The sequence below is a fragment of the Canis lupus genome, chromosome 18, assembly GCF_003254725.2.
Source record: "Canis lupus dingo isolate Sandy chromosome 18, ASM325472v2, whole genome shotgun sequence".
Classification (NCBI taxonomy): Eukaryota; Metazoa; Chordata; class Mammalia; order Carnivora; family Canidae; genus Canis; species Canis lupus.
In genome coordinates, this window is record NC_064260.1 from 23,714,457 (window position 1) to 23,738,236 (window position 23,780).

The 23,780-nt window shown below is 35.7% G+C and overlaps 1 non-coding gene across 1 annotated transcript; it reads right to left on the reverse strand.

Annotated features, from left to right (window-relative positions):
* Positions 1-22,542: 22,542 nt before the first annotated feature.
* On the reverse strand, positions 22,543-22,647 carry LOC112661550 (U6 spliceosomal RNA). Its single transcript, XR_003137782.1, has one exon. It is a non-coding gene; the product is annotated as a U6 spliceosomal RNA (small nuclear RNA).
* Between the last annotated feature and the right edge of the window lie 1,133 nt (positions 22,648-23,780).

The window sequence follows — 23,780 nt, forward strand, 5'->3', positions numbered from 1 at the left end:
CTTTTTATTTTATTTTATCCTTGTTTTGTGTGAAGTTCTTCCCTCACACAGAAACCATAAAACTAAAAACTGGGCCATATCATGTATGTTTTATAATGGTCCATTCCGCCTGACATCATGTAGGTGCACGGCCGGTTCATAACAGGTGACTATTAGATGGAATTGCGAACTTTTATTTTTCTGCCATGATTCCCTGCTAACACAGTTACAGTTTTTTGTCCATAAAGTTATCATAGGGAAAAATATAATCACATTCATCTCAGGCATAAAATGAAAATGCGTAATTTTAATGTTTTCCCTTTTTTTCTATCTTGATAAGGAAGATACAAATGACTTTAAGAACTCATCATGAAACTAATTTATCCTGGAGTCACTTTACGGTATTTAAGATTTTTTTCCCTTACTAGTTAAAGCAAAAGGTATAAAAGTACTAAGTGTGAGTCCTAATAATCACCACATATTGTATTATTTTAAATTACTTTATAATGGCTTATCATCATAGAACTGAAACAAAATTAATTGTGAATCATATTATATCAGTACAATAAATTTTCAAAGTCTTATTTTCTCAACACAATATTTTAAAAAGTAAGTTATTTGAAGAATATCATAGTTCCAAATGAATAAGCATCGAACAATTGCTATTTAGGCAACATAAACGGTCTAATAGGTAAGCACAGGCTTTGAATGCACATGTAATGGAATGAAAAGTATATTTATAAATAAACCAGCTTAACAACATCATTAAAAATAATGACATTTCATGAAGCATTGAACATGCAGTAAAAAAAGTCCAATATTGTTCTTAGCTTCTTTGTTTATTTTTTTATAAAGTAGTTCTTCATTCGTATTAGTAGTTACTACCTGGATAGAACAGGATCATATTTGTTGCGACTTTTTATGTGGTTAAGCCACTAATTAAGTGAATACATCTTGAAAAAAACCCTGAATAATGTGTATTTGTTCCCAAAATACTGACTTTATTAGTGACTTTACCTCTTTCTTTTTTTAACTTATTTTAAGGCCACAATTAGAAACATGCTTGTATAGTCAAACACCGCATAGCTTAATGTGTGTAACCATGAATAAATGAATAATAATTCCTTAGCTATGTCACCATGCACTTCATTTGGGCTGTTGATAATATTAATGACTTACATGAACATTGTAATTTAGAGAAAATTTGCTATTTTGCTGAGTCATTTTCTTTTTTAATTTTTTTTTTGCTGAGTCATTTTCAATATCTGTTTTGGCATCCTGTTGAATCAAATGCCAGAACATAGATAGTGAGGTCTTAAAAACAAATCAACAAAATCAGAAAAGAAACAGACGGGAAAGAACTAGAGAGTTTGCCAAACATTCGTAGGCCAAGAATTCTTTCCAGCAATCCATCTCCTTCCTTTACTAGCAAGAAAAAAAAAAAAAAAAAATCTAGGAGGAGGGACATGAGACCTGGAGCTACGCCGGCGATTCTTGCTGAAGTGAACGGAAAGTCTTCCCAGCACCTTCCCAATCTGAGACATTGTGTCCTTGAACCGTGGCCTCATGATGTTTAGCTACAGTTAGTAAGTGCACCGTAGGGGACAGGATGCTCTTTGGGGCAGCCTGTGTGGAAGCGGAGCTGGAACTTCCTTATCTACACGTGGGCGACGCGGAGCATCGCCTGTGCGACCCGAGGTCAGGAGCCCCGGCTTCTTGTCCTTGACTCAGCTTCTCCGACATCCTTACTTCCTGCTGCCCTCAGGGTGCTTCACTACTATGTATGTTCTGTTACTATTTCATTTCTCCAGCCATAGGAAGACACCGGAGCGGAATAGGTGACGTCGGGCTGCAGTGAGGGGTTACCAGGCTCCTCGGGGGGCACAGGGAAGTGTATTCAGCAGGGCACAGACCCTGGCATTTACTCCAACACAACTTGCAAGAATGATTTTCTTTAAAGATTTTGCTTATTCATGAGAGACCAGACAGAAAGGCGGAGACCCAGGCGGAGGGTGGGGGTGGGGGTGGGGCAGGCTCCCTGCGGGGGCCCAGGGTGGGCTGCACCCCAGGACCCGGGGTCACGCCCTGAGCTGAAGGCGGGCGCTCAACCGCTGAGCCCCGCAGGCGTCCCGCAAGAATGATTTTTGGGGGGGTGAGAGACACATTTCCACTTTAAATATACTCACTTTTTAAAATGTTTCTTTTACACACAATGGCTGCAAAGGGAAAACATAGATTGACTTCCATAAAGTAGTCCGCTATAAAAACAGATTAGGATTCCTTCGCATTACTTTTGAGGTATTGCCTTACATCAGAATTATTAAATTTTTAGGAGTTAATCTTACATGTTATGTATTAGCTCTGGAAAAGAAGTATCATAGTCTTTTGAAGGATCCATAATTAGGGTAAGCTTTCCCGTCGTTGTTGAGGGTAAGATGTGGAAATTCAGTCTGCGTGGTTAGAGCCGCTCAGGTGTCCCTTTCATGCAGGTGGCTGACTAAAGGGCACCCAACCTCTTGTATCTCTTCCTTGTTTTATGTGCTTCAATTCCCTGAAGTTCTTTCATCCTCTCCTAAATATAAAGTTTATAACTAGAGTCTGAAGATTGAGAAAGAACACCGAGACAAAAATAAATATTTAAATGTTATTTAATATGGAAAAAAGTAACTGTAGACTTAACTCAATACTAGCAAATATGACTTAATATAATATATTTTTAAAATATTTTATTTATTTATTTGAGAGAGAGAGAGAGAGCAAGAAAGAGCACGGGTGGAAGGAAGGGACAGAGGGACAAGGAGACCCCTTGCTGAACCAGGAGCCTGATGTGGGGCTTGATCCCAAGACCCTGGAACCATGACCTGAGCTGAAGGCAAACACCTAATAAACTGAGCCACCCAGGTGCCCTTATCATAATAAAATTTTATATACTCCTCTTAACTTTCCAACACTATGAACAACCTTTTTCCCAAAAAAAATTGCATCGCACTACTTATATGTACATAGCTTGGCATGCTATTTACCAGGGACATTGGCCAAGTATGTATTCCCCTTTGACTCAGAATTTTCACACCCGAGAATGAATATAATGCTCAGAAAGCTCTTTTTACAGCTGTCTTTGAATAAGATAAACTTTAGATACATAATTTAGGATACTTCTGCATGGAGAGATAATATTTTGTGCATTATAATCAGCATAGGCCATGAACAAATGATGGAGATATGTGCCTTCTCCACCTTCCTTTAAATTACGTGCAGACCTTTTATGGGCAAAATAAACAGAGCTTTCTGAAAAGGGTTAAATCTACGTTAGGATACATAACGACTAATGTTTAGCTAATTTGAACACCATTAAAATGGAGTCAGTTCAAATGAAAGAAAATTAAACCACATAGAGGAAGTGAATTCATTTCATGTTTATAAGAAACAAACTTATAATTTGTTTTGTTCTTTGATTCTAATTTCTCATTTAAGCCTGGGTTGTTCGATTCTCTCACAACTTGTAGGTTTACCATCTTGGCCACAAAAACCAACGTTTCAATAGTGGATCTAGAAGTTTGAAGACTCCACTGCCTCAGGAATACTGTTAATGTTAAATGATGTTGTATGTATTTATTTACATGCAAAGAGGTTCTTGTGATATCAAACAAAACATTATAAAATAGTACGTGGGGTACAACTGTACATTTTATAAAATATACACGAATATAAGAATTTCTAGAAAGATATAAAACCTGTTACTTAAAGAAGTAATGGTCAGCTATCTATACTAGAGGTAACACCTCAGTCATAAGACGTAAGTATAAGGTATTGTGTAAGGGTTTCACCTCTTTCCTAAATTCTTTTTTTGGAGGAGGAATGCTGGTAGTTAAATGCGAAATGTTTTAACTTCTATTGAGTGTTAAGGTTGAATTAACAAAACATTTATACGTGTTCACGAGCCACAGCCTTTATCACTTCACTAACGGAAAAGATTGCATGACGCCAGTAGAAAGATTGCAGATAAATGTAGCTTTAAGTAAGCAGTTCTTGGCATGTAAAGAGCAATAAATAAAATCAGAAACTGAGCAGAGAGGTCATACACAGCACTGAAAACTTCTTCAGAATAAACATCTATTCTTACGGGCTCATTTACTTCACTCTGGATTTGTTCATTTGATTAGGAAACTCTTTGCCAAGACCTAAAAAAAAAAAAAAAAAAAAAAAACTATGCGAAGAATGCTGAAGCTATATTTAGCTCAAAGAATACCTCTTTCTCAGTTTTGCTCCATTAACCATGGTTTCCTTTTTAAACATAGGAAGTTGTGTTTGGAGTTGCCTTCAATTTTGTAATGCCAATCAAATTTAGTTTGGGGGGAAAATGTTTTTGAAAGATTTAGAAAACTGGAAATGAACCCTTGAAGATTCCCCTCTCCTGTATACTGTGAGAAATATCTAAACCCCAAGTCCTGAAGAGGGAGGCAGACAAGACAGGTCCTGGGAAACTCAGGGGTGCCCAGCCCCTCCAATACTATGCCCTGGTCAGGAGAGCAGTGATCTGCCCTGATCCTTAAACCCCTTCCCTTAACGTGCCTTTTGTACCCCTCCATTAGGACAATCATTTTCCTCCTATCCTCTTTTCTTTTCTTTTTTTTTTTAAGTCTTTATTTACTTATTCACGAGAGACACAGAGAAAGAGAGAGAAGCAGAGACACAGGCAGAGGGAGAAGCAGGCTCCACGCAGGGAACCTGATGGGGGACTCGATCCCGGGTCTCCAGGATCACGGCCTGGGCCAAAGGCAGGCGCTCAACTGCTGTACCACCCAGGGGTCCCATCTCCTGTCCTCTTTTCTTTCTCCCCAGCCCCTCGCCACCTGTCCAGGACTGCCCCTTCCTCTCCCACCCCTCCACCCTGTGGCCAGCCAGCCGGCTGGTAGTGGATGTATGACACTGGGTTGGCGCACACAGTGCTTTTTCTCCCCTTGTATTTTAAACAGGCCCAACATCGTTGGTTCTATTTAATAGACGCGAGATAATGTTAGTGGTTTTAAAGCGATTAAACATGCAAACTATGAAAAAATGTGTTTTGCGACAACATGAATGGACCTAGAGGGCATTTTGCTAAGTGAAATAAGTTAGAGAAAAACAAATACTGTATGATCTCACTTATATGTGGAATCTAAAAAACAAATGAGCAAAAACTGAAGTCAGACACAGAGAACAGACTGGTGATTGTCAAAGGAAAGGTGGGTGGTGGCAGTGTGCAATGGGTGAAGATGATCAAAAGATACCTACTTCCAATTGTAAAACAAGTAAGTCATTAACTACAGCATAGTTAATAATACTGTATATGTGAGAGTTACTAAGAGAATAAGTTTTAAAAGTTCTTATGACAAGAAAAAATATTTGTATCTATTTGTGGTGATGGGTGTTAACCAGACTTACTGCTGTGATCATTTCACAATATACAGAAATACTGATCATTATGCCGTACACCTGAAACTAGTACCATGTTATATGTCAATTACATCTCAATAAAATTCCTTACAATAAAAATTTTCAAAAAGGAGTCAGGAGACAGCATTGTTGTTCTCATCATGGGACCACTGAACTTGTGCCAAACTCCAAATTTCTGTTCTAGAGATACTCCCAGCGTACAGAGTAGGGACACTGAACTCTCAATATTAGAGTCTGAACAGAGAGGTGAACTTGGGAAGTTGGGTGAATCATTTTACCGAAGTGGAAATATTAGTAGCTAAAATCTAAGTAAAAAAGTAAAACGGCCTAAAATACAGAGCTCAAATGAAAAATGTTTTCTACCTGAAGCATTCTTTTGGCCTTTTGAATATCAAATATAGGCTGTAATTGTTCCCTATATGGTTGTGGGCAGAAAAAGGAAAACAACCTAGGAGATCAGTAATGGAAACAGTTGTGACCAACATATATGAAGGGCATGGTTGCTTATTTTACTTGAGCAGTTGTACTTTCAGAGCTTTAAGTTAAGTGTTTCCTGGAACAAGAAATATGGAGAGTACATTAAAAATTACTGTGAAGGCACAAAGTTGATAATTTTGGTGGGGAAATACCTTATTCTTAAATACAAAGCATGACAAAGAAATGAGCAAAATTTGTACATAGACCTGATGGATCTCATTTCCATTTGATTTCACCCTCACACCTGTATAAAAACATTGTTTGAATTTAAGGTAGTGGTGTGAATATTCAAGTCTCAGTCAAGCCACCAGGGAATGTTAAGATTAATAATGCACGTCAAATAAGAGAAACAAACATTATGGATCCAGGTGTGAATATCTTAGCCTTGTTTCTAGCTTTAGTTCAGTATTTTTCTTCTCTGTCAGTTTTTCTAAACAGGAAGCAATGTTTTATTCCATTATTTTATGGTGATGTGAGTTCCTAATTTTTGCCTCCAAGCAGAATAGCACTATTAATAAATCCCCATCTTTTATGTTGTCATTTTTTTGAGAAATAGATTAAAAACAAAAAAAAAAAATCAGAGAAAAGCTTCATGTTTAATGTGCTACCCTTGACCTGAGATCAAAATCTTGGATGTGTCTTTAAAGGAGGGATTTTTCTCTGCCCCACAGTGTTTATGAGCAAAGAATATATCTGCTTCCTTCATCACTGCTGTGGGGTTATCACATGCAACTGGGTTAAACAAATGGAAAGCACATTACTGTTACACACCCATCTCTGAGCCAGATGAGAAACAAAACAATTGAACCATAAATGTCATCATTAGCTTGATTTTATATATATGCTCATATATTAAATGTGTGTTTAGTGTACACATTTGGCAATAAGTCAAAAAATAATCTCCTAGCATTTTTAATAACTCTTATTTAAGCAAAATATGGCATGAGGAAGTAATACGATCCAGAAATCTGAGTAATCCCAGCCATAGTTCACTAGGATTTTCAGTAGTTATTAAGCCTATGAATGTTTCTAGCTTTTCTTTGAGTCCCTCTGAAAACAGGTCTGTCCTTGAGGTGTCAGATTAACACTGAATTCAGAAGACAAATTGTTCGTGGGCACACTGGACATATGAGAGCCATTAGATAGTGTGCTCGGCATTCTTGAAAAATGAAAAATTCTAGGCAACATTACATTTATAAATGCAAGATGTTTATTATTACAGTACCAGCAATAAATGTTTAGAAACTGGAGAGGGTTCACAATGGTTCTGACTAGGAACATATGCCTATCGAGTTCATTGGAAGCGGAGCCATTGATTTTTGGCATTAAACAAAGGGTCTGGAAGCTATTATGCATTTAGGCTTCTATGAGTATTTAATTATATCAATAGGAGAACACAATTTCTGTTGTGTGCATAGTGATGAATGTCTCCATTTATTCATGTTACTATGCAGGGTAGATGAGTTTAAACCAGATGCTGTAACCTTCTTGCAGTATGATCGAATTATTTAAATCACATTCTTTGAAAATTTAGAGGATACCCTCATGAACATCATTGAGGAAGTCTTTCCCATTAAATTGCTTTACAGATTTCCCTCAGGATGATATACAAATTAAAAAACAAAACAACTGCGTATAAACATTTCCACCTCTAAATGTGAACTGATAAATGCTTTTATGTTGCTATTGCCCTTATGCCTTTTCCTATTGTCTGTCATATTTCTATCTTACAATGATGCCTGCTTGAATATGCAATTTCTACTGTATATTTTATTATACTCATCACTGTACAATTCAACATTGTCCAATGGTACAATACAAAGCCTGTTGTCTGGTAACTTCCTTCCCATGTGACTGCATATGAGATGCACACCCAAGCCTCTTCTTCAGTTTGATTGAGGTGATTTTGCATATGGACTAAAACATCTAAGAAATATACTCCTTGTGTAAATAAGAGAAATAGAATTTGTATTTAACACTTTGCCAGCATCTAAAACATTAGAACAATAAATACCTTGTGTGTCATAAAGTCATTATAAACATATATATCTAATGAACGAATGAAAAGCTCCAAACAATGTAGAAAAATAGTTGAAAAGAGCACAGTGTTCAAAAGCAAAATGAAATTCTGCTTCTCAATATAGCAGTTTGGAAACACAGTTTGCAGGTCACCAAGTAGTACTATTGACTCATAGTAACCCAAAGCATGCAAGTACGACTCATTCAATAATGCTGAAGTTGAAACTTCAATGGATGGATGCTCTGAATTTTTCTCAGGAATGGGGATATCAATAGCATATGAAAAAAGATGAGGTTTCAAATACCCAGGGAAAATCTGAGTATCAACGATAACCAATTATGGGTCCATGTGAATGTTTCGAATCCTTTTGAGATTTTCAAGAAAATTTGGATCTTCCCATTTATCTGTTTTTTTAAGGCTTATAATGTGATGTTTTTATACAGATTGAAAACATAAATAAATAAATAAATAAATAAATAAATAAATAAATAAAACATATAACTCTTCCTGTATCATTTGATTTAAGTAACATATTTGTCCTTGGTCCTGCTTTAGTTAGATGTGGTGGGAATTATTGATGGGATTTGGCATTCTATTTAAATTTTATTTATTTATTAATTTATTTTATTCAGATTTCTGGATCATAATAATCATAATACTAGTCATCATCTAGTAGGTATTTTGCTGTATCCACATATTCCTTTTTTTTCCCCCCTTTCAACAGATATCCTATTTGGTCTACTTGCACTTCCTTATTCCTTACTCCGTGATAGGGAATATCTTGGTGGAGTGAAACCAACACAGATTCTAAATTCAGATTTAGCCATAGCGATGAAATAACTTATTTCTAACATAAGCAGAGTTATATAATTTAGAGAATTACTTCAAAAATGAAAATTATATATATAGTCCCTAGCTATATGAATACTACAAATTAGACCCCCTTACTGGGGAGGCCATCATAAAATCTCTTACAGAAAGCAATTATTATCTGTTCTAGTCAAGTTCTGAATGGTACAATTGGGTTATGGTACACACTTACTACTTATTGCTAGAAACTTGGTAAAAGAAAAAAAGCAAGTCTATCATTTTAAATGGCAAGTAGTTAGCACAACTGGAATTCAAATTCAAACTGAATCTTAAAAGTTGTATCAACATAAGAAATCATATTACATTTGTGTATTCATTCTTGGTTTTTACCTATTCCAGTGTTTGAGTAAAAATCAAAATTGTGAAACTACTATGATGAAATCAGTGACACATATGCAAGTCAGAGGCAGTTGTGGGAGCTCAGAAAAGTTTCAAAAGGGTAAACAAGAAAGAAAAAAGAGAAAGGGAAAGAAAGAAGAAAGAAAGAAAGAAAGAAAGAAAGAAAGAAAGAGCAAAATAAAAAGGAAAAAGAAAGAAATCTTTAAAAAATTAAATGGTGTAACTTCGTACTTACCATCAAAATATGGCAAATACCAGTGTTCAAATTCAGATAATTTTTTTATGTAGGTAGCATGAAAATTATGAAAGGAGGATACTATGTCAGTGTTGTAAGCATAAGCCTGTGTGAGAAAAAAACGTGAATGAAACAAAAGGGCAAGAGGGAGTAACAAAACTAGGTCATTACTAATGGGTTAGAAATCAGATGATGAATTATCTCAAATACTACATAATTATTAATTGAAACTATTAAATGGTCTAATTACTTTAATAATTTTTACATCTATTTTCTCCCTTGACACATTTTTTTCTGCCTCGCATAATAGTACTGGAACATACATCAAAGATATTTTTAAAAAATCAAAAACAAATGAAATAATTTTTCTTTCATTAATAATCATTCTTTCTGTGGCATTCTAAAAAATTAGATAACTATGTTTATAGCTATCTATTACGTATTGTGCCTCAGGCAAGAAAAAGTGCTTTCTTATAAGTGTTTATGGTAGAAGAAGATCAAGTATGGTTTTCGCCAGACTTCTTAACATTACTGTTTGTTGATATACTAGTAGATACTCCAAAGTATAAATTATTTGTTGATATACTAGTAGATACTCCAAAGTATCAATTATTTAGCAACTCCATTATTATAATCTAAATTTTATGTTAAGAATTTTGTCATTTAATTGTTAATGGTATAATGAAGTCTTACCATTTTTTAATAGCTCTGACCCTTTATTATTTTTTTTTCAGTGGCCTATTTATTTATTTTAGAGAAAGAGAGTGAGTGGCAGGGAGAGGCAGATGGACAAGGAGAGAAAGTCTTAAGCAGACTCCGCGCTGAGCAGGGAGTCCGATGTGGGACTCAATCTTTTGACCCTGAGATCCTGACCCGAACCAAACCAAGAATCAGATGCGTAACTAATAGCACCACACAGGCATCCCATCTGATATCTTATTTTTGATAAGATAAATATGCTTTAATTGCTTGGCTTGGCTTAAGTAAGTTTCATTCTTCAACTAATTCCATTACTTCAGAAAGTGTGACTCTCTTAAACACCATGGGAATATAAAATAATATAATATGTGTTATAGTGGTTGTAGGAGGAGAAGCAGGAGTAACAGCAGCAGTGACTAACACCGTTTGCAATATTCCGGGGTTTGTTCTATTCACTTCATGTGTACCATTTAGTCCTATGACTCCACACCCATTTTAAAGATTAAGCAACTGGAGCTTAGAAAGATTATATAAAACTTTCCTAATATCACCTTGCAAGTAAATGGTCAATGTCAATTTGTATATTAACATTGTTACTCATTAAGATATATCAACTATTTTTTTTATTCTGTGAATTAGGGGAATATCCCATGCATATACCCTGCTCCTCATTAGACCCCGACCATGAAACAAAATCACCTTTTTTCCCTTTAACCCATACTCTTTCAATGTAGCCTTCTCCCTGACCTGAGGAGAGTCTACTGCTGCTCTCCTGTCATCCAAAATATCAACCTTAGCTCCTTCTGCCACTTCCTAATGGAGATGGAACTCAGAAGGGCTCCCTTGATAATGGAGTGCTCTTTAGTCACTGCATCACATGCCAACAGTGCAGAGGGAGCTGCCTTGTACACACCTCCGGGCTGCTCTGCTGATGCTACCTAGAATACCACGCTAATGGTGACCGCCTTGTCCACTCCCCGGGGAAAGCCCACATCATCATGTCAGGGGCTGGGATTTGCCTGCTGTCGATTATCTTGGGAAGAGGTTCAGTATATACAGGAAAGCCATAGATCTCTGATTTGGGCTAAGGAGAGTTAAACTCTGTCTGGATCCAGCTATACTCTAGATGGGCTCACACTTTGAGGTAAGCAAGTCCTGGATCTCTTCCAAAAATGAGGGTAACCAGCATAAGTAGCCAGAAACAAATAGACCAGGAGTGGTGATAGGAATGAGTGGTAATAACCAAAATCAACACAATAAATCAATCCTGCTTGAGACTATTTACCAAACAGATTACCGAGGATCCTTTCCATCAAGTGCTGAGTGTTGTCTAGTTGGCCTTCCAGGGGTGTGCCTTTGTATTGACTGAACAGCTCTGTAGGGTGAGATTAACGGCAGGACACTGATAGCGCTGTAAAGGATTCTTACCTGAAAGCAATGCAAATGAGTCCTATCCATAGCAACACAAACTGAATTTATTTACTTGAGCTACAGCTGATCTTTACCAGGTAGAAAAGAAAGCTCCGAATGTAGCAAGATTTCCGTCAGTTTTCGACAGAGTGAGAGGAGCAGAGGTTACATGTGGACAGGCCCAAACCAGATGGGAGACAGCTGGGTGTCAGAACTATTCCAAACCAGTAAAAGCCAAGGGCCCAAGTCAGCCATGAGCTGATGAGGAAATATGAGACTCAAATAACAATTTTTTAAAAACTTATTTATTTATTTGAGAGACAGAGACAGACACATATGCAGAGTGGGAGGTGGGGGTGGTACAGAGGGAGAGAGAAAGAGAAGCAGATGCCAGGCTGAGCACAGACACTGATGTGGTGCTTGATCCCATGAGCCTAAGATCATGACCTGAGCTGAAATCAACAGCTGGATGCTTAACCGACTGAGCCACCCAGGCGCTCCTCAAATAAAATATTTTGATATGTGTCCATTCTGTATTTGTATGAGAATCATAATTTTAACTTTTTAAAAATTATACTTTTCGTCTACATTTCAGCAAAATGGGACCATTCTCTGTCACCAATGCTTTGGTATTAAGGCACAGGTGATTTGTGACTAGATTTCTCTTTCAAATAGCTTAAAACTCTTTTTTTTTTTTTTTTTTTTTTAGATTTTATTTATTCAGACAAAGAAAGAGGGAGAAGCAAGCTCCCCGCAAGGAGCCTGATGCGGGACTTGATCCCCCAACCCGGGATCATGACTCGAGCCGAAAGCAGATGCTCAAACCCTGAGCCACCCTGGCATCTCAAAACTCTGACATTCCATATACAACATCCTCTACCCCCAGCCAGATAGTTTTAGGTAATAGATGATAATGGGATAGGAGCAGAAACAGAAACTTGGAGAAACATTGAATCCAAAGTTTAAGTAAATGGTCACAATAGGAGAGAGCATAGTGTCAGTTCATGTTTGGATGTGGAGCAAGCAAGAGGTTAAAGTTCGTCATGATAGGGGATACATAGAAGGTATATATGTTTCAAAAGTAGGCTTTCATCCAAGAAACTGGGAAATGCACACATCACATCATTTACTTAACATCAAAAATACATTTCTGAAAATTCAGTTTCTTTATAAAATACTGACTGGGGATCTGTATTAGTTTCCTGTGGCTGCTATAACAAATTACCACCAACTGGGTAGCTTGGAACAATGGAATTTGTTATCTCACATTTCTGGAGGCCAGAAGCCTAAAATCAGTATTTTGGGGCCCAAAACAAGGTGTTGGCAGAGTCTGAATCTCTCCAGAGACTCTAGGGAGAATCTGTTTCTTCCCTCTTCTGGCTTCTGGGGCTTGTCAGCATTCATAACATTTTTCTTTCTTGTGTGTCTAACTTCCTTCTGTATCCTTTTTATAGGGATAAATGTGATTTCATTAGGATCCACCAAGATAATCCAGGATAATCTCCTCATCTCAAAATCTGTGACTTAATACATTTGCAATATATATATATATATATATATATATATATATATATATATATATATTTTTTTTTTTTTTACAAGTAAGGTAGCACTTACAGGTTCCAGCTATTAGAACCTTATATATTTGGAGGATATTATTCTGCTTATTACAGGATCCATTTTCTATTATTTAATTGGAAAACTAATGAAATACATGATAAAACTAAAATTCTCATTCAATACCTTTTAATTTCAACACAATAAAGCATTTGTCTAAGAAGCATACGACCATGTTAGGATATACAATACCTGAAACATTACTTCCTGACCTCTAAGCAACTAATATAGTTATTTACAAATTGTTGATTTCTATTCCATTAACATGACCACTCTTGGTTCCAGCAACATTTCCTCTACTGACATGTAGAGTCATCTTTAAGACACCGACAAGAGATTCTGAGTTCTGCCCACTGATTTTTTTTTTAAGATTCCATTCATTTATTCATGAGAGACACACAGAGAGAGAGAGAGAGAGGCAGAGGCAGGACACAGGCAGAGGGAGAAGCAGGCTCCACGCAGGGAGCCCAACTCGATCCCCGGTCTTTAGGATCAGGCCCTGGCCAAAGGCAGGCGCCTAACTGCTGAGCCACCCAGGGATCCCCCTGCCCACTGAATTTGAAACAACTGAAGAGGGGCACCTGGGTGGTACAGTCCATTAAGCCTTTGACTCTTAGTTCTGGCTCAGCTGATCTCAGGGTCATGAGATTGAGTCCCATGTTGGGCTCTGCACTCTGCACAAAGTCTCTTGAGATTCACTCTCTTTCTCCCTCTTCCTCTCCCGCTCATGCTATCTCTCTAAAATAAATAAATAAATAAATAAATAAATAAATAAATAAATAAATAAATAAATATTAAACAAATTAAGTGCAAGAAACAGCAAGTCTTAGGGAGGATGTGAAGAAAAAGGAACCCTCATGCACTGTTGGTGGGAATGTAAACTGGTGCAGCCACTCTGGAAAACAGGTGGAGGTTCTTCAAAAAGTTAAAAGAATGATCCTACAATCAAACATGTGCACTACTAGGTATTTAGCTAAAGAATAAAAAACAACAATTCAAAGGGATATATGCACCACAATGTCTATAACAGCACTATCTACAATAGCTAAATCATGGAAAGAACCCCAATGTCCATCAACTGATGTATGGATAAGAAGTGGTAAAGAAATGTGTTTGTGTATATACATTTATATATATATAATGGAATATTATTCAGCCATAGAAAAGAATAAAATCTTATCATGTGCAATGTGCATAACAGAAAGTATTATGCTAAGCAAAACAAGTCAGTCAGAGAAAGACAAATACCATATGATTTCCCTCATACTTGAAACTTAAGAAACAAAACAAATGAGCAAAGGGGGTAAAAAGAGAAACCAAGAAACCCTCCTAACTATAGAGAACATACAGAGAGTTACCAGAGAGGAGGCGGGTGGGGGGATGAGTTAAATATGTGATGAGGATTAAGTATACACCTATTGTGATGACCCCCTGGGTGAAAGGAAGGGCTGAATCATTACATTGTGCCCCTGAAACTAATACTACACTGTATGTTAACTAACTAGAATTTAAATGAAAACTTAAAAAAAAAACCAAATAAGCAAACAAAAAATGTAAATCATATTATGCTGATTTACCAATGTCAAACCTGCAAACGTGGGGATAAAACTCAAGATTTTACTATGACTGTAGGTGATATGCTTCCAGCTATGTTTCTCACCTTGTCTTTTAAAGGCCTTTCATTCCTCATCTCACTAATTGCAGTCATATGATCTTTCTGTTCATCAAGTATTCTGAGCTTATCCTCACTTTCAGAGCTTGCCGTGTCCCGAGCTGGAACGTAACTACCTCCCCAGAGAGGGAGCTGACCTTGCGGTGGGCTTGTCACGATGTTCCGACAGGAAGCAACCTCCCAACCCAGGCACACCTAAATGCCTTGCTCTGCTTTCTTTTTTTCCAAGGATTGGTCATCTTAAGAAATCATTTTATGTATAGTTTGTCAGCACCACAAAAACAGGTACTTCTGTATTCATAGGGTTGAGATAATTTAACTTATATTAATAAGTTAATAATTTAGCATAAAAATTTAACCTAAAAGCAATAACTTTTTTTTAAGAAGAGCATTCTTCCTGTCCTGATTTTAAATACCAACTCATTAGTGTGTGTCTGTGCTGTTGGGGAAAGGCATTTCTTAAGGACCAAAATAGGAATTCTAGGCTATGCTGCACGTAGATATATGGTTTCTCCAGGAAATGAAACCCTAGATGTGTCAACCTGGAAAGTCTGTTAAAACTGCTCAAAGGAATTTATTCCCTTTTTTTCCGACGTATACCAAAAGTGGGTTGTAGATTATCCAAATATTCATCATTTAGGTCTGGAGCTGTTGAATGGAGACCTTAGATGTCTAAGGAGGGTGTTTACCATCATGACAATCCTCTTCTGTTTGCCCCAGTTGTAGTACAAACAACAGACATCATTTTCTATGTGCCATTATATTTAGAGAATGCTGAGAAGCACTGCATGGACTCTACTATGTTCCCACTTTGCTCTTCATAAATACCTACTCTATTCCTGGTGCAGATGACTTGCCCCAGTGTTGCTCTGACCCCTCAAAGTTCTAGACTTTCCCAGTCTGTATCAACATTACTCTGGTGCTAATCCAAAATTGATCTCAATCAGAAAGTTTTCCCTAATATACCACATAGATTCTCATTCCACTTGATAAATTATTCTATATATTCAGGTAATTCCTTGATTAATTTATGTGCTTATAAAATTCCTTTACTAAGTCTCTCTAGTAATTAGTAAAATATAAGGTCTTACCCTATCAGAGCTGGATAATCATAGCTAAGAGCATCTTCTTAAAAAAAATGAGGAAACCACCATGTTGCACCTTCAACCTCTGTACCTTCCAAGAGGTATTGCTTGGACTTAGACACAGATAAGAGGAAGCATCCAAGCAAGGTTGCAGGGCCACCAAACATGGTTGAGGGCCTGGAGCTAGAGAGGAAGAAGATATCAAGAATCCAAAAGGACCTTATTTAGAGCTTAACCACTGTGTTATTTGAACTACAAGTAATAAAGGTTTTGGCAAAAATTATTTTATCGGGATGCAAATTCTGCATAAATGGAAGTATTTCTGTAGATGTTCCTTCTATCACCACACCTTGGGGCAATTTGCTAAACAGTGAGAACATATTCTCATAAGAATCCACCATTCAGTTCTTAAAGTGATACTTTTTTCTGTCCTGCAGTGCGCTCGCTCTTTCTCTCTCTAGAGTTATTAAAATAATTTTTTAACGATTTATTTATTTATTTATTCATGAGAGACACACAGAGAGAGGCAGAGACATAGGCAGAGGGAGAAGCAGGCTCCCTGCAGGGACCCGCGATCATGCCCTGAGTCAAAGGCAGACGCTCAACCACGGAACCACCCCATCTAGTTGTTAAAATCATTTAATGTATTTGATAGGAGCTTCCTTAAGAGCTGGGATGCTGCATGAGTCTTCATAATACAGAGTGAGTGCATTTTTTTTCATTATCCCAAGTCAGTAGGAAAAAAGCATTAGGTCAGAATTTAGTAACCCAATCCTAGTTCACCTTCTGAACTTGGAGGCCTTGCTTCTCTCTTGGCAGAAAAGCCAAACAAAGAAAGCCCAGAATGACTACATGGCACCAGCTTCTTCTTCCCAAATGGAAAAACCTATGGTAATTGTGATCAAAAGCCAAATAAGAAAAGAAATAAGATAAACTCAGTCCAGCTTAGCTAAGATTTGAGTTGATAAATGTCCATTTTGAGCCAGGCAGTTTTTAAAGAGCATGTGCTCCCTATGGAGATATTCTGGTGAAACAGAGAGGTAGATCTGAGCCTAAAAGGGGGTGGCCCAACAGCCTTAACAAAGGATACAAATTATCGAATGAGTAAGGTCTTTCAAAAGTGTGGGGATTTATAAAGTAGAAACTTCCAGGCTGAAGGAACCATACATTTCCTTTACTGTTCTTGAGTTTCTCAATGCTAAGCTACCCACTCTTTCATGCCTTACATTTCATATCTTAGTCTATTTCCTCAGCCGGGTATGTTAAAGAGGCCAGAACACGATGATGCCATGTTGCGTAAAGCATTTTATGTAAGTTGAACCAATTCTGTGGTTCTCCTACCTTTCTATTTCACTTGTCAGTACAATTTCAAAAGTCTTTATTAATCTGTAGAGTTATGAACATATATTTTGGATAATTAAATAAAAAAGAAAAGAAAAACAACAGCAATATGACCTCTAACTATAATCATTTCACAAAAGAATGAAGCCACCGAGTGAAATAATTTAGCTTTATACATTTTCCCCTATCATCGTTTAGTTTTAATCTGGCCCAAACACACAAAGATTTTTTTCACAGACTGACTCCAGAGTACAAAGTGATTGGGAATATGGGAGTATCCTTTCTCAAACTTGCCAGCTTTATCTTCACCATTTTTCTCACTATAGTCACCTGGTAGAAACTTGTGTCTTCAAGCACATAGGTTCATGGAACTTCCAAGTCTCCTTCTGGTTTTCATTTGCTTATAACCTTAAGCCACTACTGACTTTAAAGTGTTCAGCATAAAACCCAATTTGTGCCTTTATTCATTTACAACAGATGGGGCCAGAGTGAAAAGGGGGAGCAGGTTATAGCTTCCCTTTTTTTGTATACCCTTTCTTTAAATCACTTGCATTTTTTTTATAAGGCTCACACTTTTTTCTAAGACATGATTCTTATAAAGGATACACACTTCATTTTAGAACAGTTTAGTAAGTAGTAAACCTGGACTCTCAAAGTCTCCATAAAAAAAGTTATGGCCAAACTGACCTTCATCTTAATCACAATGCCCAAACCTAATAGTTTCCCAAACATGCAGAAGCCCTAAGCAGAATGACATTCCAGTAACATGCTGAAGTTACAACTGCTGACCATGAATCCTGCCAGGCCTAAAAAAAAACAAAAAAAAAACAAAAAAAACAAGAGCTGTTGTTTACCAGAGTGAGACATGGGATAAAAAATAATTATTACTCTTTTTGACTGAAGATGTATTGTCAGTCTGCCAAAGGAATGGCAGTTAAAATTCTTCTAAAAATTATACTTCTGGGGATATAAGCAACTATCACCTATAATAAATACATCTATTTTTTTTTCAGTTTTGGCTATAATTTGAAGGGAAGATTCAAGGAGCAGGCTATTAAAGAGAGCATTAAAAATTATAGGCATTATGCAAATTAGTAAATAATGTTAATTTAAAAATACTGAAAGAAGGAACTGCAGGAAAGAAAAGCATACCCTCCCTCTCTCTCTGCAGAGGAAGCATACATTTTTTTGATACATCACTGGACCATGTATTATTCCCACCAATTATTCCCACACTTTGTCATTTAGCTTACAATATACAGTATAGACTATGGTTGCAGATGGGGCTGGGCTAGTAAGATAGCACAACGGTCTAGATCACTGAATATGTCTTTATAGTAAGAGTTGCATAAAAATACTTAAAAGAAATCAATTAGCAATGATGGAGGTCTTTTCAGTAATGACATAAAAATTAAAAATGCATTTTCTATTTGGTAAAGTACAGGCAGAAATAAAATCCCATTTTAATCACTAGGTATACACCTTTACATGACTAAACTCAAGTATAGCTTTTAAGTGGCAAGAGGTAGAAGAAAAACTAAACCTCAGGAAAAACAGCCTTTGCATAAGGAGTGGTTCGAAAAATGTTAAATCTTTAAGTTTGTAAAGGAATAAATGATAAAGACTTTAGTGTTAATTCAGTGAGATTTACATTGTTCCATTTAAATGATTCTTTTAAAACATACAGTGCATTAACATTCTCAAATATAACAAAAGAAAGGGGGAATAATTTAATGAATTATAATTGTGTTTTGCATTCAGATTTAAAAGAGATATATCACTGGCTCAAGGGTAGAAATAACTTATTCTGACTGAGGCAGTAAATATCTGGTGTATAAAATTAGGAAATAAAAAGACTAAGAACAATATAAACATTCTTTCAACCCCAAATATACTAAACTAATGACTTCCGATCTTTTTCTAACTATAAATACCTTTTGTTCTGCGATGTGATCTTGCAATACACGCTCTTTTTGTGATCTGGTTTTCTTTTCTTTTTTTTTTTTTTTTTGTGATCTGGTTTTCAGCATTTGTCTTCATTTCCCCATTTCTGTATTGTACCTTTGTCTCCATTTCTTCTATTTCCATTGCACTTTTGACTCCTTAACACACAGATTATAGTTCAATTATCTTCATTAAACCCATAGTTGTTCCAATCAGTATCTAATTCCAATAAAGCATTGCTTTTGGCTTTGATGTCCCTAAAATTTATTTTCATTTTTATCTGATGTTCTTGAAACTTCTTAATCTATCACATTTGCCTATGTCTCTACCTGTTTCAAAACTTTTTATGACCAAAAGCATCTAACATTTATGAAATAGGAAAATATGATGACTGTATGTATTTATGTTTAAAACTAATAGCATCATTAATTACTAACAAAATATATACTGAAACAGTTCTATTTTTAAAGTTGTTTGGTCCTTGCTCTATATGCATAGAGATGTCCAGTTAAATTAATGTATTTTAAAGGCACTTGGTCTAATTTTACTTTGGGTGTTTGTATCATCAATTCATTACATAGTTTCATTTGTTTCAATTTGCTTTCAGTTTCTAGAAATGCTATTTTCCCCTTTGTAAATACAGTTTGTTTTATAATTATGCAGAGTACTTACATGGTTCTAGGAAATAAACCTACAAAACACTATATTTGAAGAAGCCTACCTGTTATTTTTGTCCTCTTCATCCTCTTCTCTCTTATTTCCCAAAGTATCTATGTTTTCTAATTTCAAAATTACTTTTTCAGCTCTTACAGTAAGCTATATGCATATGTACATATTAATAGTTAATATGTTGGGTTATATGTTTTGCTTAAAGATTGATTGATTGATTGATTTGAGAGAGAAAGGGGAAGAGAGACAGAAAGGCAGGGGCAGAGGGAGACTATGTGCTGAGCCGAGCCCTACACGGGGTTCAATCTCACAACTCTGAAATCACAAGCTAAGCCAAATTCATAGGCTTGACCAATGTGCCATCAAGACACCCCTGTTTGCTTATATTTAATTTATTCCTATTTATACTTAACATGTTGTGTATACTGTGTCCTTCTAGGTACACAATAGCATTTCATACTCACTTTCTCCATCTAGCTTTCTTTATTTAACGATATATACTAGAGAAAACTCCTTAGCAGGTTATGGACATATTCCTCTTGTGGTGTTAGTACTAGTACTGCCTAGAACTCCATTGGTTTACTTTGCTGTGTGAACTCAACCAACCCATGTCCCTTATTGATGTACATTTGGTTTTTCCCCCCAAGCTTTATTTTTCAGGTATTGCTTCCATAAATAGCCTTTTACACATAATTTTATTTTTCATATTTTTCTCAGTATATCTTTGGGATATGTTCTTAAAAGTAGTATTACTGGGTCACAAAACAAATGCAAAAAATGTGGCTAGTAATTACTAAATTTCCTTCCAAAGTGGTTTTTAACATTTTGCATTTCCATTACCAATATAGGAGAATGTTTTATTCATTTTCATCCACAGAGGGTATTGCCAAACTTTTGGATGTTGGCCAATACAATATGTGAGAAATGGGATCTCAGGGTGCTTTTAATTTGCAATTTCTTATTATGAGCAAAGCAGAACATCTTTCCATATTTTTCAGAGCATGTAGATTTCTATGCTCTTTTAGCTACTTGATTATTTTTTTCATTTTTCTATAGCACTGGGACTTTTCTTTGTTTTTAGATGTGAAAAAAATTTTAATTTAATTTAATGTATTATTCTTAGCTATTATACAAATTACTTTTTTTTTTTTACTTTGTCATTATCCATGTTTCAGTGGTGAATTTATCAGTTCACTGATATTTTCCATTATTTCTTTTCCATTATTTTGTTTATAAATTTTGTCCTAATATGGACAATTTTTTCTATTCTAGATTTATACTAAAACTTACACCTATGTTTTATTCTAGTATTTATAAGATTTAAAAAAAAAAAATCTCTAACCCACTTAGAAGCTATCCAGCACATAATGGGAGGACTGGACCCCAGTGATTTATTTTCTTTACATAGCTGTCAATCTTACTTATTACAAAGTTGTATCTTTTCCTCCCTGATTTGAGATTTCATTTTTACCGACTCTGCATTTTCAATTTGGGATATTTCCAGATTTTCATTAATGAGATATATTTTTAATTAACACTGATTTGTTGACGTGAATGGGACAGTTGTCCAAAAGAACATCCTGCCTTAAAAAAAAAAAAAAAAAAGAACATCCTGCCTTCTGATTTTGTCTGCTTGCTTTGATGTCCTTTAGCTATTGCTATTTCTGCCATATTTTCAGTAAATTGTAGGTTAAATGTGAGAGCTTGATGGATTCAGAAGAGACACTTTTGACTAGAATAATCATTCATGAAATTATATATGTCATATTATATCACACAGAAATTGCATAATATCTGGTTGACCTACCCTCAATGATACCAAAATTATTCACCACATTTGTTAACATAAATGATCTCTCTGTTGTACACTTTCCCTTGAGATATTTCTAATAGCAAAAATTAGGATTAATTTTCTTTAAAATAGTTTGATATATTTTATAAACGATAATACACAGACTCGAGGTAAAAAATAATTGAAAATGTGTTTGTTGGGATCCCTGGGTGGCGCAGCGGTTTGGCGCCTGCCTTTGGCCCAGGGCGCGATCTTGGAGACCCAGGATCGAATCCCTCGTCGGGCTCCCAGCATGGAGCTTGCTTCTCCCTCTGCCTGTGTCTCTGCCTCTCTGTCTCTCTCTGTGTGACTATCATGAATAAATAAATAAAATAAAATAAAAAAGAAAATGTGTTTGTTAAGGTTGCTAGAGTTATAGTTATTTTCTTTGCAAAATTATCCTTAACGTATTTTCATTTATTTCTACTTTTAAAGACTTACTTACATCATTATTAAAACAAGAGTCTAAACTATCTCACCCAAATCGTATCATCAGTAGATATTTTAATTGTTTTTTGTTGTTGTTGTTGTTATTGTTTTGCTGTTTTGTTTGTGTTTTTAGAGAGAGAGAGCAGGCAAGGAGCTGGGGGAGGGGCAGAGGGAGAAAGAAAGAGAGAACCTTAAGCAGTCTCCATGCCCAGTGCAGAGCCCCATGCATGACTAGATCTCACGACCCTGAGAGATCATGATCTGAGCCAAAATTAAGACTCAGTGGCTCAACTGACTGAAGCACCCACACACCCCTCACCAGTAGATGTTTTAATGACATATGTGGCATTCAAACATTTTCTCTTTTTACTTATTACCTAGTTCCAAGGAAAGGAAGTGAAAGAATAGATCCATATTCAACAACAATTTGGGGAAAAATTATGATTTTAAAAAATGTATTATTTATTTACAATTCTTTTTATTTGTTTATTTTTTATGAAATGCTTCATAAATTTGCATGCCTTCCTGGCTGAGTCCATGCTAATTTTCTCTGTATCGTTCAAATTTTAGTATACATGCTACCAAAGCAAGCACTATTTGCTTTCAGTTTTATAGAATTATTACTAATATACAATTAATAAACATAGCCAATATTTGACAGGTAATTATTAAGCAAATTTTATTCATTTTTAATGAGATGAATGGGCTTTTACTCTATTTTATGCAGACATGGATTAATATAACTTATTTCTAGAACCATATAGGATTCAGCCTCAAATTTACAACTCCCTTTCATGGTTATAAATGCTAGTAGTAAACAACATATTTCATATTTTAAAAAATAAGTAAATGGAAATGAAAATTATTCTATCAGAGATATATCACTTAATTATTTAAACTCTTTTTGTGTTGTATGCCAAAATTATATTGTGATCTTTTAAGCAAATTACGTTTAATGATTTATTAGCTGACAACTCAATTAGGTCCTCCTTTAATTTTGTTGAAAGCAGACACTGGTAACCACTTGAATTATAAAAACATTTGTTACCCAGTCATCAAAGTCATATACATCTTCAACTTTTGAGAAGTTTAAAAACAGGCTATACTAAGACCTTTCAAGTTTCTTAGTTTTCAAACGAGTGTTTGAAGTTAAAGGAGGTTTCTTAGGCAACGTTTTTTTGTTTGTTTGTTTTTTAATTGTTTCTTTGTTTGGCATACTGGGGATTTTAACATAAAATGTCAAATGCACCATGGCCAGATCCAAGTTGTGTGAGGATAAGTGGAAGGGGAGATGGGGTCAGAAAAAGAGAATCAACTGGGCAATGTCTATTCCAGTCTTCTGTCAATTTTAAAATTAGATTATTTACTTTTTGGTGTTGAGTTCTATGAGTTCTTTATATATTTTCGATATTAACTCCTTATCAGGTTATTTGCAAATATATTCTCCTATTCAGTAGGTTGCCTTTTGTTTTGTTTATGGTTTCCTTCACTGTGCATAAGCTTTTCAGTTATCAAACTAGTAGCATTCTCAGTTGTTTATTTTTACTTTTGTTTTATTTGCCTGAGACAGATCCAGAAAAATGTTGCTGAAGTTGATGTCCAAGAATCTTCTTTTAGGAGTTTTATGGCTTCAGGTCCTACATTTAGGTCTTTAATCCGTTTTGAGTTTACTTTTGTGCGTGGTGTCAAAGTGATCCAATCTCTTTTTTTTAATGTAATCTAGTTTT